The sequence below is a fragment of the Erinaceus europaeus genome, chromosome 9 (genome assembly GCF_950295315.1).
Source record: "Erinaceus europaeus chromosome 9, mEriEur2.1, whole genome shotgun sequence".
Taxonomy (NCBI): domain Eukaryota; kingdom Metazoa; phylum Chordata; class Mammalia; order Eulipotyphla; family Erinaceidae; genus Erinaceus; species Erinaceus europaeus.
The window spans coordinates 66485939-66502183 of NC_080170.1; the positions used below are offsets into that span (position 1 = coordinate 66485939).

Genomic DNA, 16245 nt, shown 5'->3' on the forward strand with positions numbered 1-16245 from the left:
GTTTTCAGGGAGTGCTAATGTACCAAGTACACCTAGAAAAGTTATAGATTTCCTAATTACCCTGTATCTTGCCTATTACCTGACAACTTGATACAGTTAAAGTCACTGCTTCTTCCAGAATAACAATCTCCCTTTAGTAATTTCTGCATCACAATACATACTTGAAGGTATTTAAACACAACAAGTCAGTTCAATAACTTGAGAGTTTACTATGGGCAAACCATAATTCTGATTGCTGAAGAACTTTCATATTACATGTTAGTGTTATGAAGGTACTTTTGTTGCTGTTGTTGTTAAATGTAATATAATCCTGACCCTAATTTAAGAATGTATAAGTTCTCTGCTCAAAATGACTAGGTTCTTAGTTAAGATTCTGTCACTTCAAAATAAGCTAACTTTTGAATTTGCTTTCTGAAGTTAGAAATAAGCTACCTTTCTATTGTGTTTGGTGGTGAATTTTAACTTTTTTTAAAATTTCTTTATTGGGGAATTAATGTTTTACATTTAACAGTAGATATAATAGTTTGTATATGCATAACATTTCTCAGTTTTCTATAACAATACAACCCCCACTAGGTGCTCTGTCATCCTTTTTGGACCTGTATTCTCCCGCCCACCCACCCACCCCAGGAATTTTAACTCTTGAACCATGCAAGCCTTGCAAGCACCATATCCTGTTGTGTGTTCTCGTTCCCTCCCTCTTCCCCCCCTCCAATGGTCTGTTCATAGGATGTACACTCAGTCCTGATTATCTGTTCACAGGTGTTCAAGCTATTCATGGTTTATTTACTCATTCATTCACTCATCTTTCCCCCACTTTTCCTAAACTAGGGCTTAAAGAACATTGCAAACTGCCAAAGCACATCTCAGCATTTTAGCAATTAAATAATTAATGCTCTAGTCATCTTCTGGATTCCTTGTGATTGTTCCTCAGCTCTTTCACCCACAGAGCTGGGTCAGAAATCACTTATTACTAGTAACAACCCAAACTACTAGAAATAAAAGCTAGAAGTTGAAAATGGAATTCGCTAATATCTTGTTAGATCAAAACTGAATCTATTTCAAGAGGCAACAGAGAAGCTGACAAACACAAATAATTAAATAAATAAAATAACATGCACTGAGCTTAGAATGTTCATCAGTGGCATTCAGTAACACTATTAACACTTACTAAGCAATAGTGGTTTCCACCCAACTCAAAATGACTAATAGCTCTCACATAAAGTCTACCACACCGGCCGACAAATGATTCTAGCTCACAATTTCATAAAGTCTTTCATCCAATTCTGTATTTTCTAAGTTAGGAGAGTTATTTAGCAAGAGTTCCTGAAGTAACAAAAAGCTCTCACCTGATTAATTCCTGGTCCCCAGAGTCTCACCCTGAATGCTTCTAGCCGTTGTCCTTCTCCAATATCATCCTCACAGCTCTATCCTACCTGTCCCCAGCCCTAGCATTGTTAAGATTGTAAAGGCAGAGATGAAATAATCATAGGTTCAGAAATGAGGAAATGAAGCATACCATTCAGTAGCTAAAGCCTCTGCAGTTCTAGCCTCACAATTTATCTGCATCCTGGTCTGATGAAGAACTTCTACCTCACAAATCTTCATGAAAGACGGTGGCTAAAGTAACAAAAGCAAAATTAGTCTGTTACTGAAAAAAAAAAAAAAAACACCACACCAAAAACCAGGATATGTGAGACACTATTTATGCCATAGCACACACAGAAAGTGTTCAACAGAAATACCATACATATTTCAAATAAACCTAATCCTTAAACTTTCACTACCAAAGAATAAAACACCTACTTTTCATCTGTGACAACAAAAGCAAAATTTATCAATCTCATCTGTGGATATAGTTTCAAGATTTTTCATTTCCAAATAAGATGAGCCACTGATTAGTTCATTAACCAAAGATAGGAATTTTCATGCATCTTGGTCAGTATTTAGATATATTTAAAAAGTGGCCTTGGAAGTGGTTCAGCAAAACTTGGATGCCTAACTCCCCAGGTTAGGTCTCCAGTATTGCATACACTGGAAAGGTGCTTGGGACTAGTTAGTAAGAAAGTATTTCAAATTCCATCTTGGTGTGTGTGTGTGTGGTCTCTCTTATTATGGTTATTATTTTGTCTCCAGGGTTATCTTTGAAGCTCGGTGCCAGCACTACAAATCCACTGCTCTTGGCGGCCATTTTTTCCCTTTTTTTTTTGGGGGGGGGAGAAAGAAATTGAGAGAAGAGGGGGAGATAGGGAAAGACAAAAAAGACAAGATACCTGCAGAACCACCACCACTTGTGAAGCAGTCCCCCTGCAGGTGGAGAGCCAGGGACTCAAACCAGGATCCTCCTGCTGGTTCGTGCACTTTGCACCACATGCGCTTAACCCACTGCACTACCGCCCAAATCCCTGAACCATTTTTTTTTATTTTTAATATTTTTTATTTATTTATCAATGAGGGATAGGAAGAGAAAATGAACCAGACATCACTCTGGTGCATGTGCAGCCAGGGATCGAACTCCAGACCTCATTCTTGAGAGTCCAATGCTTTATCTACTGCGCCACCTCCCAGACCATCTTCTTTTTAACTGTTTAACCGAAGTTGAAGATGGGGGGCTAGAATGGTACTCTCTAACTTGCTTCGGGGCAATGAATAAACCATATTCTTTTGAACTTAGAAATTTCACCAGGTATTTGGGAAAAATAAACCTGTAACTCGTAGCAAAGTTTCTTAACATTTACAGCATTGGTATCTTGCACCAGGATCATTTTATGTTGGGGGTGGGGGCATCCTGTCTACTTTAGGATACTCATTAGCAGCACTTTTGGGTTGCATTGGATCGACCTTCTCGTGGTGCATCCCATGAGTACCCATTCATTGGGGAAACTGATGATCCTTCCTAGCCGACTGAATCCACATGGATCCCAGTCACTTTCAAAGCCAGCAACAAGCAGCTCCTGACAGCTTTGCTGTTGACTGGCTACGGAAGAAGGGCAAAGGCTAGAAGAAGAAGCACTTTTGGTCTATTTATCAGATGTCAGCATTAACCATTCCATTGTCCCAGTTGTGACAACCAAAAACATCTATAAACACTACCAAATGCTCTTTGTTGTGTGTGTGTGTGGGGGGGGGGGGGGAGGCTTGCAGCAGCAGGTTCACTGCTGGCTGAGAACTGCTACAATAAAGTGACGAGATAAGGTCCAAAGTCAGTTATTCATTGAAGGCTCTCTGCCACAGGCAGGGTAACAGTGCAGCTGCTAGAGCACAGGCTACCAGTTTATTCCCCAGCATCACAAATACCAGAATGATGCTCTAGCTTCTCTCCTTTCTCATGTGAGACTCTGTTTCCCATATAAAATACATCCTTTTTTTTTTTTTTTAAGTATATGCCTCTGCCATCTCCCAAAGTATCAATTCCTTTACTCTGCATTAGTTTTCCCTGCTTCCAGAAACATGTCACCCCAACAAGGCCTTTTCAAAGTCAAAATGACAAAACAAAGGAGCAATTCTTCATGTATATGGAAGAATTTGTGCAGAACCTGATTCAAAAAGTAATCTACCAAATCAACCCATGTAACATGTAAAACCTAAAAGCACTCACCTACAGGAAAAGCAGGAAAGCTGTGACACATACACAGCCTGTGTAAAGCTGGTGGAGTCACTGTCACTATTTGGGGGTCACTGCCTAGAGTAACTGCTGCAAAGCAAGCAGTGTCTCTTTTCACCTTCTGGCATAAAAGTTAAACTCCTCTTCAATCTCTTTGGTGAAAACAGGAATAACTAATACCAGTTCTTTGCTAAAAGTGAAAGGATATAAAGCGAACTTTCATAAAACTAGGCATGTGTGTCAAAAATCTCCCCAAGGTTTTATAATTCCTCAATGGAAACTTCCTCAAGGTACAAATGACACTCTAGAGACCAGAAGAAAAGTTTATTTTACTGTCCAATTATTTTCTTTAAAAAGTTTCATTTCTGATAAAATAAAACAAACTTTTAGTACCATAAAAACAATGAATATATGTACAACCTCAAAAACATGCTTCCAGTTCCAGGTAAAGAGATATTGAACACCATGATGAGAGTTATGCAGAAGGCAACTGTCTGGTCAGTCAATGCTTGCCTTAGCGTGGAAAAACAATTATACAGTTGAAAAATATAAATAAAACCTTCAATGATTTGAGAATCATAAAAATGTTTTGTGAAATTTAGTCAACTGGGTCTGAGGGATATGTAATAGTTGCAAGAGTTCAACAAGCAAAATGAAATCTTATGGAAATTCAAACGAGTACTCCAGGATGGGTCATTTCACAGTCAGGTTATCAAAAATAAAAGCTATTTCATTGTAGGTATGTGGGATGTGTTCATAAACCATTCTTCACCAACTCATGGATTCCATTCTCATCAATTATTAATGGTGCATGGAATTCTTTATCTGCCACATAACTTTCTATCCCCTGAAAAATGGGTTAAAAAGAAACACAATTAGAAAGCAGGTAGGCATAAAGCATTTATGGGTTAACAACTCTAACAATGATTCAAAGCATGATTGCAGAATTTAAAAGGCAACACAAATATACTTAGCATACTTTTTAAACTGGAATTACTGGCTTATTAATAGATAAATAAGTCAGTCAACTAAATAGGGAAAAATGACTCTAATTACAACACTGTTATTAGAGTTAATAAGATGGTAGTTGTTTGCTTTACAATCATCACACAATAGAGTTAATTTTCTAATCACTGTGACTGTCTCCAAAGTTTGAACTAAGCAGTCTGATGGGGATCACCAGGAACAAAATGTTACCTATTAAATAGTCAAAAACCCTAAATCTCTAATGCTTAAAAGTAAAAGAACTGTGCTCCAGGAGATGGTATAGTGGATAATGCACTGACTCTCAAGCATGAGGTCCCAAGTTCAATCCCTAGCAGCACATGTACCAGAGTGATGTCTGGTTCTTTCTCTCTGTGTTCCTATCTTTATCATTAATAAATAAATAAAATATTTTTTTTAAAAAAATGAAAAAACTAAGTATACTGAAAATGGAGCCACTGAGAGAAAAAGTTATGTTAAAAAGAGCGAGACTACCAACAACTATACTATAAACCATCAATCCCCCCAGTTTTTTTTTTTAAAAAAGTCAAATGATTGATCTATAAAAACAAGACTGATTATTTTAAGTCCATCAAGCTTCAATATGTATGCGAAGTGAACTAAATGTAAGTACACACTTAAGAGATAGATGACAAGTCGAAACCAGAATTCCAAAGGCCTCAGAACCAATACAACTTCTTGCCTGCTCTCAGAATGAGCTCCTTAGGACAGGACAAAACTGCCCCTTCTCTAAGGACAACTCTACTCAAACCCAAGGTGGTATCAGGTCTTTACTTATAAAATAGGGAGAAAGCCATGTAAACTTACTTCTCCTGCATAAGAGATGAGAGGAGAGATTTCACATTGGATTGGCACATCATTGGCATCCTTCAAACTAAGGAAAAAGTAAACAAGTTAGAGACCTAGCTGCCCACATTATTTGCCAGAGTGAGAGAACAGACCACCGTTTTCCTCTGAAAAACTTGGAGTAAACAAAGTCTGAGTGAATCAAATTGAACAGAGCCTCTCTTGATGATCACTTTCTTTCCTAAGAATTCAGTTACCATGAAATTATTACTGTGCAGGAAACAAATGGAGCAGGTGCTGAAAAGTGACCAGCACCTCCGCAAGCACCTTGTGTACACCTCACTCTTCAGTCTTTCCAAGCTTTACAAAGGACTGCTTATTGGGCATGTGCAATGCTCCAGATCCAGTGCTAGGTAACCAGAACTCTTCCTGTTTCCTTCAATCTTCTTGTGAGTTAGGTTCTCACACTGATAAAGTCCCTAGAGCTTCACTGCACCATCCAGCAGCCACTAGCTGGATGTACTGCCTTTAAATTAAATCAACTAGAACTTGAATTGAAAATTAAGTTCCTCATTTATGAGAGTCGCATTTCAAGAGCTCAGGAGCACAGTGGAGTAACCACACTGGATATTATGGGTATAGACGCCTACTGGACACAAATGTCCCAGACAGCTATTTAATTTTTTTCTAACACATGATTTTCTCAAAACCCACTCCCCCCATTCATTGAACTGCTTCATAAAGACTTTTTTTTTTTTTTTTTTTTTTTTTTTTTTTTTTTTACCTCTAGGGTTATACTGGGACTCGGTGCCTACACTACAAATCCACTGCTCCTGGAGGCTATTTTTTCTCTTATTTTTTCCTCTTGCTATTTATCGTTGTTGTTGTTGCTGCTGTCATTGTTGTTGGATAGGATAGAGACAAATCAAGAGAAGAAGGGAAGACAGAGGGGGAGAGAAAGATAGACACTTGCAGACCTGCTTCACCGCCTGTGAAGCGACCCCCCTGTAGGTGGGGAGCCAGGGGCTCGAACTGAGATCCTTACACCAGTCTGCACTTCACACCATGTGCACTTAACCCACTGTGCCATCACCCAGCCCCCTCATAAAGACTTCTAAGGGTTACTCTTTTCCTTTCACCAAGCCCCTGTTTAAAGAACAAAGGTACCATGGCAACCATCACGTAAATCAACATTTCTTCAATAAACTGATTTTAAAAGAGAAAAAGAAGACTAATGGCAGAAAGAATACAAGCAAGATGAGGCCCAGGTCACCACTTGCTATCTCTAGGGTGTGTTCTAATGGCTATAGCCACTTGGATTCCCAAACTGTCTGCATGTTCTATCACACAAGCCAAGAAAGAATGTTTAATGTGGCTGAAATCACCAGACCACTAGATTTTACTCCATTTTGATAATTTACCAGTAGGATTCAGGACACAAAAAGTCTAGTCCGCTGCCAACTCTAAGCACAGCTGCTCCCTGGAGTGATGCTGCAGAGGAATCAACAGTTTGAGAGGGCCCTGAGTTCAGTCAGCTCATCTCTAAATGGCACCATTTAGCCAGACCCCAAGCTCTGCATCTTCCAACTTCTCTCCACTTCCCCTGGCAACCACACTAGACTGTCCCAAGTCATCCTCAGTCATGGCCCTTCAGTCACCCCAGTCATACATGCTCCAAAATGCTTCATCTTTACCTTGAACATTGCATGTCACAGTCATTATCCTCATCCATTCAAAAAGAAAAGAAAAAAAATCAATTTATTAGATACTGGCCAACCACTGCTCCAAGCACCATGCATTTGACACACACACACCCTGCCTGAGGATGTTACTCAGTTCTACTGTGAGTGCATACAGAACCTCCCACTTGGAAAGTCACTGAGGCACCTGCAGGTCTCTGAGAAGGCCCACAAAAATGTGTTGGTTTAGTAAATAAGTTAACTTAGAGAATGGACAGGTGACAGGCTAAGAAAAAGAAGAAACAAGTTAAAAGATTAAGCGAGCACCCATTCCCCCAGATACATGTCAGAATCCTACCGGCCAAACTCAAGAGATCTGATTTAAACCCTCTAGGGCAGCTCAGAGTCCTTTGAACCCAATGGAAAAACCTTGGTAAGGTATAGCCACATCCTGAACCTGAGAGAGCTTAACAAGGTGGTTTGCAGGTGAGAGAGATAGAACACGATGCTTTGCCATGTGTGCCAGCCCTTATCTGAGTTCTGGTACCACATCAGAGTGCCATGTACCAGGGGAAACTCACGTACTCTGGGGCTTCTTCCTCTATCTGAATAAAAAAAAGTTGGCCCAGGAGCAGTAAAGTCATACATATGCAAGACTTTAGCTCCACACACAAAAAAAAGCCACAAAGGTGGTTTTTTTTCAGCTATTATGGCCTGGAGAACGCTTTCTTCCTCTCCTTCTCTTTCTTCCTCTGGTAAGCCAATAATGCGTATATTGTTTCTTTTGAAGTCATCCCATAGGACTCTGTTGTTGTTTTCAGCATCTCTTAATCTCTTTTTGAGATCTCTTACTTCTTTTTTAGTTGTCTCTAATTCATCCTCAATCTTGCTAATTCTGTCTTCAGCCTCATTGATTCTATTCTCTCTGCCCTCTACTGCTTTCTGGAGTTCATCTATTTTGGTGCCCTGCTCTGATACTGTTTTAGCTTGTTCAGCTAGTTGCCTTCTTAGCTCAGCAATTTCAGCTTTCAGCTCTCTAATAACCATGAGATAATTAGAATTTTCTTCCATATTCTCATTTGTTGTTCCTGCAGTTCTGATTACAATTTTTTCAAATTCTTTACTCACTCCTGTTATTATTTCCTTAGCTAATGTTTGGATGTTGAACTCGTTGTTTTGTGCTTCGCCCTCTGGAGGACTTTTAGCTGGACTCTTGTCCTGGTTCGAGTCTCCATTATTTTTTCTTGTTGTTTTAACCATTTTATATAAGTTAAGAGGTTTTTCAATCCCTGAGTTGGAGTTCAGTGGTGTAAAAGCCTTTTTTTTTTCCCCCTGTAGGCTATGGTAGCCTGAGGGCTTTTAAACTATCAATAGGCTTCTTGGCTTAATCAATGACTCCTGACCAAGAGATAAAGCAGGGTGTGGCAGAGATAATCCAGTGGTTATGCAAAGAGACTTTCACAGCCCTTCAGCTATGCCACCGAGGTATAGGTCTTCTCCTGAGTTTCCCGGTTAGATCTCTGTGCCCTGGTGTCCCTCCCTGTTGCTGCTCCAGATTCTGAGGGTAGTAGCAATGGAGACTCAGAGTTGTACTTGGTGAGTCTCTGGGGAGTCCTTTCCTCCCTTCAGCTGTCCCCTTGTTGGTGGAGCAGACTGGAGGTGGTGTCTCCACTGACAAACTGTCGAACTGTTAGCAGTCACTTAATCTCTCCTTAGGCCCCTCTCTCCTCTCTGTCACCAGCCACGCGTGTTTGTACTCACGGGTGATTTACTGGGTTTCTGTGGTCATTCTAGTCCTGTCTTGTTTCGGTCCGGGTGGTCTCCTTTGGTATTCCTAGTTGATCCGGGAGAGGAGAGGAGAGAAAGCGATCTGCTGCTCGTAGCTCCGCCTCCCACAAAGGTGGTTTTGAACCCAAGAACACATACCTGACCTGAACATAAGTTCCCCACTGGTACTATACAAACATCCCCAAGAAACTAAGTCAACTTTATATCAAATTTGGAAACCCAGGTAGAGGAAGAATGGCACACACTCCCATCTCTGGAGATAACAGATAAGGTCCAGAACAGAACTACTCCCCAAATTCTCTAGCCAAGCTGTTTCTTGGGAGCTGAAAAAGAAAAATACTGTTATTTTGTTAAAATTCAGTATCTTTGCAACCTAAGTATCTCCAAACTGTTTCTTTTGTCATTGATATAAAACACTGTCCTTTCACCTCACTTCTAAGTGATCTTGTCAACTTTCCAAAGGCAACCATCAGTGCTAAGCATTATCTGCTGGAACTATTTCTGAGTCCCTGATCTCCTTTGGGTCAAACATTGATTCAGTTTAATTTTTTTTTTTGCCTCCAGGGTTATTGCTGGGGCTCGGTACTTGCACCACAAATCCACTGCTCCTACAGGCTATTTTTCCCCTTTTGTTGTCCTGGTTGTTTTATCATTGTTATGGTTATTATTGTTATTACTGATGTCATTGTTGTTGGATAGAACAGAGAAAAATTGAGAGAGGAAGGGAAGACAGAGAGAGGGAGAGAAAGACACCTGCAGATCTGTTTCACCACTTGTGAAGCAACCCCCTGCAGGTGGGGAGCCAGGTGCTGGAACCAGGGTCCTTACACCAGTCCTTGGTGCTTTGTGCCATGCGCGCTTAACCCGCTGCTCTACTGCATGACCCCTTCAATTTAAATATTTTACAAATAGTTCAAATGTAGTAAATGGGAGAGGAGAACACTAAATAAGAGAACCTGAACAAAACTGAAATTTAGAATCTTTTGTATTTTAATTGAAGGACAGTTGGAGTTGTTAGTTGTATAGAAACTATCTTGTCTTTTAGGTTAAGATATGGGGCTCAAAAAAAAGGAAACAGAGGGTAAGAACTTATTATATAGCAGTTTGCCTCCATATATTAAAAGATTGATGGAAAAGAAAATAGAAAGGAGTCACACCCAGTTCATAGACAGGAAGACAGTAGTCACAAAACCAGCCAGCTAAGCTGGTAAAAAAATAAATAAATAAAACTCACTTGGATAATGTGTTGCTTTGTCATATGCATGACCTATGTCTGAACCCAACCTACACTACATTGCTATATGTCTGTCAATCAGTCAGTCCATTTGTCTGTCTGTCTCTTGGTTTCTGTACCTGAAAAAAGTCATCCCAAAGAGGTGAAGCTGCAATGAAGAACCAACACCCCACCACCACCACCACCACAGATCTACAGGGATGCAGAGGTCACATAGGCTCCTAAGCTGAATATGAGACCCAAATCACATCAAATAGATGGGGTTTACAGTCAACAATATTAATACAACTTCCCCATATTTGGGAGCCACTATCTTCCCTGATCCAGCTTTCTGGTCCTTCTGCCAGCCATGACATCATCTCCCCAGACAATAATTAGGATCCACCTACAAATCAGATTTCAGGCTCCAGGGGAAAAAAAAAAAAAAAAAAAAAAAAAAACCACTAGTACAGCCACAGGCCCTTTGTAATATAACTAAAATATGCCTACTAGCTATCTACAAAACAGAGCCATCTCCCCCCCACCCCCAACTCTTCATCTGCACTATTCCAGCCTTTAGGTCCATCCATGACTGGTCAACAATTTGTTTGGCTTTGTATGTTAACTCTCCTTTCAGTCACCAGGTTCCAGATGCTAGCATGATGCCAACCAGACTTTCCTGGACAGACAACCCCACCAATGTGTCCTGGAGCTCTGATTCCCCAGAACCCCGCCCCACTAGGGAAAGAGAGAGACAGGCTGGGAGTATGGATTGACCTGTCAACACCCACGTTCAGTAGGGAAGCAATTACAGAAGCTAGACCCTCCACCTTCTGCATCCCACAATGACCTTGGGTCCATACTCCCAAAAGGATAAAAAATAGGAAAGCTATCAAGGGAGGGGTTGGGATACAGAGTTCTGGTGGTGGGAACTGTATGGAGTTGTAACCCTCTTATCCTATGGTTTTGTCAGCGTTTCCTTTTTATAAATAAATTAAAAGAAATATTGAGGTCATAGTATTCTACCCTCAATTTCTGAAAAAGAAAAAAACAAACAAAACTACCCAGCCCTGTGTTTATGGGCACATCCCAGGAATGTGACACATAAAGGACTTGAATCTAGGCCCGGTTGGTAGAACCCACTGCTACTTCATTCTTAGACAACCCTCATTTCCAGAGCCTCTGTACACACTCTCCAAATTATTTCAAAGCCTTAAAATTCAAACTTAACCCAACACCTTTTCAAATGTCACAGGAATTATCAAGCTATGGCTGGAGCTAGAAAGATCAGGGGTTTTTCACACTCTGTTGATGCCTAAATACTACCTCTAGCTAAAAATTATCTATCGTTAAGAACAAAGGATGGAGTCAGAAGATAGCTCACTGGATAGGGTGCATACCATGCCATGTACACAGTACTAAGGATACTGTGATATCTCTCTCTCTCTCTCTACACACAGTAAGAATGAAATGTCATCCCAGGAATAGTGAAACTTTGCATGTTTGAGGACTTGATTCTACTCCCAAAAAAGGGGGGGAAAAGTTATTTTCTTTAGAAAGAGAATAATTAAATTATGCCATGATGCCAAAGATGAGAACTATTAGTATGAGAATAAATCACAAGAACCATTCTATCCACATTAACAACCATCAAGTAAGTCAGGGAGCAGTTGTCATTTACCCTCAGAGTATATATATGGTTCGGTAATAGTTTCATAAAGTTATTTTCACCTGCATATGCTTACACTGAAAAGGGAATGTTGTGACCCAAATGTTTCCTCCTGGTTGTCCCCTGGTCTGGATCTCACCTCTCCCCAGTCAAGATGTCTCTGAAGGCTCACACACCCATAGCAGACTCTTTAGTAAGCATGCTCCCCATTTCCACCATGCACCATGACTCTTGAGTTAGTGTCGTTCAGAGACCTGCCACCAAGGAAGCAGGTCACCCCCAGTTCTTCACCATCCCCCATCAACCAAAGGCAGAGCACTAGACTACCAGGCCAGTTAGTAGGAGGGAAGCACAGCCCCACCACCATGCACAGCAGACAGGCGGGCATATTTACTTTTGATTGACATCAGCTGTGATGGTCTCTGACTTCCCATTTGTAGCACGGCTATGTAGGAATAAAGAAGCATTAATGGGAATGGGAACAAATCAAACAGTGAAGTGGAACGGCAAAATATATATGAAGTATGCAAAACATAAGTGAACACATGCACAGATGGGAAACTACAAACCCAGCAAAGGTGTTCTGAGGGGCAAATAATTCAATGACCATTGAATAAGTATGAAACAATGACACATCATAAAGCAACTACTCACCAGACAGAGCCTACAGGGGTGCAGGGGCTCTTAAGACAGATTCCCATGGCTCTTCTTCATAAAGCCAGGGTACCAACGCATGCTAAGTTCCCATGCAGTGTGCCAGCACTCATCAATACTTCAGTGCGTCTGTCATGCAGCTGACATTTACCCATTGAGAATATAAATTAAATGGCATAAGGTGGGTTTTTTATTTGTTTGTTTTTTCCCTTTCTCTCTCTCATGTCAGTAACTATGATCTTTTCAATATCTTTCTTAGTTAAGAAGAAGTATTTTGTAGCTGGAGTGGAAACAGTTGTCCACTTTGTGCTGGAAAAACAGAAATATCAAGTAACTAGGAAGAGTGAATGCTAGGTGCTAGTAGGGCATTTGTTTGTTTGTTTGTTTGTTTAACCATAAAACAGGATTTAGCTTAAAAGTGCTTTCTCCTGATTCATAGATGACTCAAATATGGAAATTAGTAGAAAAAGGTCTCTTTTAAATAATGTTATAACTATAATTCGAAGTCTTTAACATAATGATATGAGTGAATATCATGGGTCTATGTGTATAGAAGATATATATTTGTATATATGGGAGACTAATAAAATTCTGAAGCTTTGCATTTTTTTTTTTTAAAAAAGTGCTTTCTCAAAAATAAAAACAGGGTCATTGAGACTGGAGGAATAATAAAAGCAAGATAATTAGTGCTGCTGTTAGCTATTAAAAATAAGTGCTTTCGGGAGTCGGGCAGTGGCACAGCGGGTTAAGCGCACATGGCGCAAAGCACAAGGACCAGCGTAAGGATCCCAGTTCGAGCCCCCGGCTCCCCACCTGCAGGTGAAGCAGGTCTGCAGGTGTCTATCTTTCTCTCCCCTTCTCTGTCTTCCCCTCCTCTCTCCATTTCTCTCTGTCCTATCCAACAACAACGACATCAGTAACCACAACAAGGGCAGCAAAAGGGAAAATAAATATTTTTTAAAATTTTTTTAAAAGAATTAAAAACAAATTTAAAAAAATAAAATAAGTGCTTTCTCTCAGATTTGAATAGCTACAAGCACTTTCCTGTTTTGGAGGTTCTAGCAGGGGAGCACAGCTACTCGTATACCCTCAACCAAAGACAAGTCAGTCTGTATTCGGGGAAGGCTGTCTTCTTCAACCAAGTACGTAGCGGGGACACCCAACTAATGAGTCAGATCAGCCAAATCAACCCTGGCAATCAATGGGGTGACAGATGTCACAGCCAGATCGTCCTCACATCCAAGCACTTTCTTGTTCTGCAATTCTGAAAACTGACATTTCTGAAATGTCAGTGAAAGCAGGTAGCACTCACTTGCCTTTCTGGCACCTCCTTCACAACCTGTGTCAGTGAGGATTGTGGTAGCCTGTGTGTGGTGGGGTGTCGGGGGTTCATGTGCAGCAAGTCCCCAGGATGCAGCTGTTTACAACACAGGGACCTCCTGGTTGCCTAGTAGTGACAAGCAGTACCAAGAGGCACCCCAAAAGAATGGCCTTCTGATGTTATTCAGGGGGAGTCATTTCACCAACATGGTGGAGGGACATCCAAAATCCAGATCTAGAAGCAATCTTCTCAAAGAGGAAGCACAACTACCATTTGAGAGAATATATCATTTCACACTAGGAAATATACATTAATCCTAAGCTTTAGAAAATGCACTACAGCGTGGGAAGCAGTGTAATAAAATGTTGAACTCTCAAGCATGAGGTCTCAAGTTCAATCCCTGGCATTTCATATGCCAGAGTGATACTCTAGGTGTTTTCTCTCCTTCCTTCTCAAGTTAATAAAGAATAAATCTTTAGGGGCCAGGTGGTGGTGCATGTAGTTGAGCGCACGTTTCAATGTGCAAGGACCCAGGTTTGAGCCCCTGGTCTCCACCTGCAGGGGGAAAGCTCTGTGTGTGGTGAAGCAGTGTTGCAGGTGTCTTTCTGTCTCTCTCTCTCTATCACCCCTATCACTCTCAATTTCTGACTGTCTCTATCCAATAAATAAATAAAGCTAATAAAATATTTTTTAAAAGAATAAACCTTTAAAACACGAAAATAAAAAATATATCAAGGATTACATCAGGGGGTGGGGAGGAAAGTAAAAAGTCCAAGAGAAAAAAATCCAAGGAAGATCTTACACAAAGAAAATGTGGCCACTCACCGGGGGATGGCAGGAAGACGAGAGCCATTTTCATCTATGAAGTGGCCCCCTGCATTGAGGACCCAGCAGTGGTGGAGGGAGAGCAAGGCATGCCTTGCGGTGGTGGGGTTGTCTTTCCCATTCTGGCTGTCAGCATTCTTTAACGGAGAAAACTCATCTTCCCGTAATACTTCATAGACCACAAACTTCCTATGGAGAAAGCATACAAAGACCACTGTATTAGAAGGGAAATTGCACAGAACTTGGAGTCCTCTTGACAGAGCTGCACCTCTGTCTTCAGAAATAGGGTCCTTTTTTTTCAATTTCAAAGTTCAACTGCTCATCTTTGAGTTGCATAGAACTGGAATTCTCTCCTCTATCTCAAAGTGGACGACTGTTTCCACCCCTAACAATAAGATAATTATCCTTAACTAAGCTAATATTGGTAAGTCTTAAAGCAAAAAGCTCACAGTGGGAGAGAAAGGCAAAGAAAAAAAGATTCAGAAATGGGATATGAGAAGATGAACCTTACACCATTGACTTGCCTTCTATATTTTCACATTGCTCAAATAAATTCTGAGACAAGTTGTCTCAACATCAAATGTAATCTTGATCATCTAAGACTCAGTGACACTCAAAGGTCAGTAAAACAACCCTATACACAGTAGAGGGCCAATTCATTCATGCCAACTTTTCCAATCTCATAACCAAAGTAAGGAACTAACATTTTTTAGGAGAGCCAAGTAATAATTGATAAAAGAAAAATGTACACTTAGGCAACTCAAACCATCCTCCCGAGTCACTAGTTTTATACTAGACAGTGACAACAGCTACAGTCAAAATGACCTGACTTATATGCAATTTATATTTCCTGAAAACAGTGTCCTGCTAAGCTCCTGGAAATTATCAGGCAGTATAGTAAGGCATCAGGCTACAAAATTAACATATAAAAGTCAGTGGCATTCCTTTACGCCAACACTAAGTCAAAAGAAGAAATCCAGAAATCACTCGCATTCATTATAGCAGCAAAAACAAAATATCTAGGAATAAACCTAACAAAAGAAATAAAAGACTTATTTACTGACAACTATAAGTCACTATTCAAGGAAACAGAAAAAGATACAAAGGCATGTTCATGGATTGGAAGAATTAACATATTCAAAATGAATATTCCAGAGCAATATAAAAATTTAATACAATCCCAATTAAGGTCTCAACAACAAAAAAAAATTTTAATAGAACAAAAGCTACAAATGTTTATCTGGAACCAGAATTATCTAGAAACTAGAATTGCCAAAACAATCTTGAGAAAAAAAAAAAAACGGAAGAAACACACTCCCAGAATCAAACTATATTTTATAGGCATATTCAATGATACAAATCCAGTTGCAAGGAAGACTGAAACAAAAATAAACCAATGGCACTGCATCAAATTGAAAAGCTTTTGCACAGCAAAAGAACCTCTGCCCAAACAGAATGCTTACAGAATGGGATATCTTTATATGCTTTACATTAGACAAAAGGCTAATAACCAATATATATAAAGAGCTCACCAAAGTCAGTAACAACAACAAAAACAAATAAATGACCCCATCCAAAAAATGAGGAAAGGATATGAACAGAATAGTCACCAAAGAAGAGATCCAAAAGGCCAACAGAAATGGAAAAAATGCTCCAAGTCATGGATTGTCAGAGAAATGCAAATAAAGACAATAATGAGAT

General features: G+C 40.1%; 2 long non-coding RNA genes across 2 annotated transcripts in view; both read right to left on the bottom strand.

Annotated features, from left to right (window-relative positions):
- LOC132540421 (uncharacterized) overlaps window positions 1–16245 on the bottom strand; it is a 216491-nt gene that overhangs the window by 197051 nt on the left and 3195 nt on the right. The window lies entirely within an intron of this gene.
- Window positions 3912–14752, bottom strand: LOC132540420 (uncharacterized). The gene is made up of 4 exons (XR_009551613.1): window positions 14545–14752; window positions 12139–12189; window positions 5417–5483; window positions 3912–4451 (listed from the first exon to the last, which is right to left on the bottom strand). It is a non-coding gene; the product is annotated as an uncharacterized LOC132540420 (long non-coding RNA).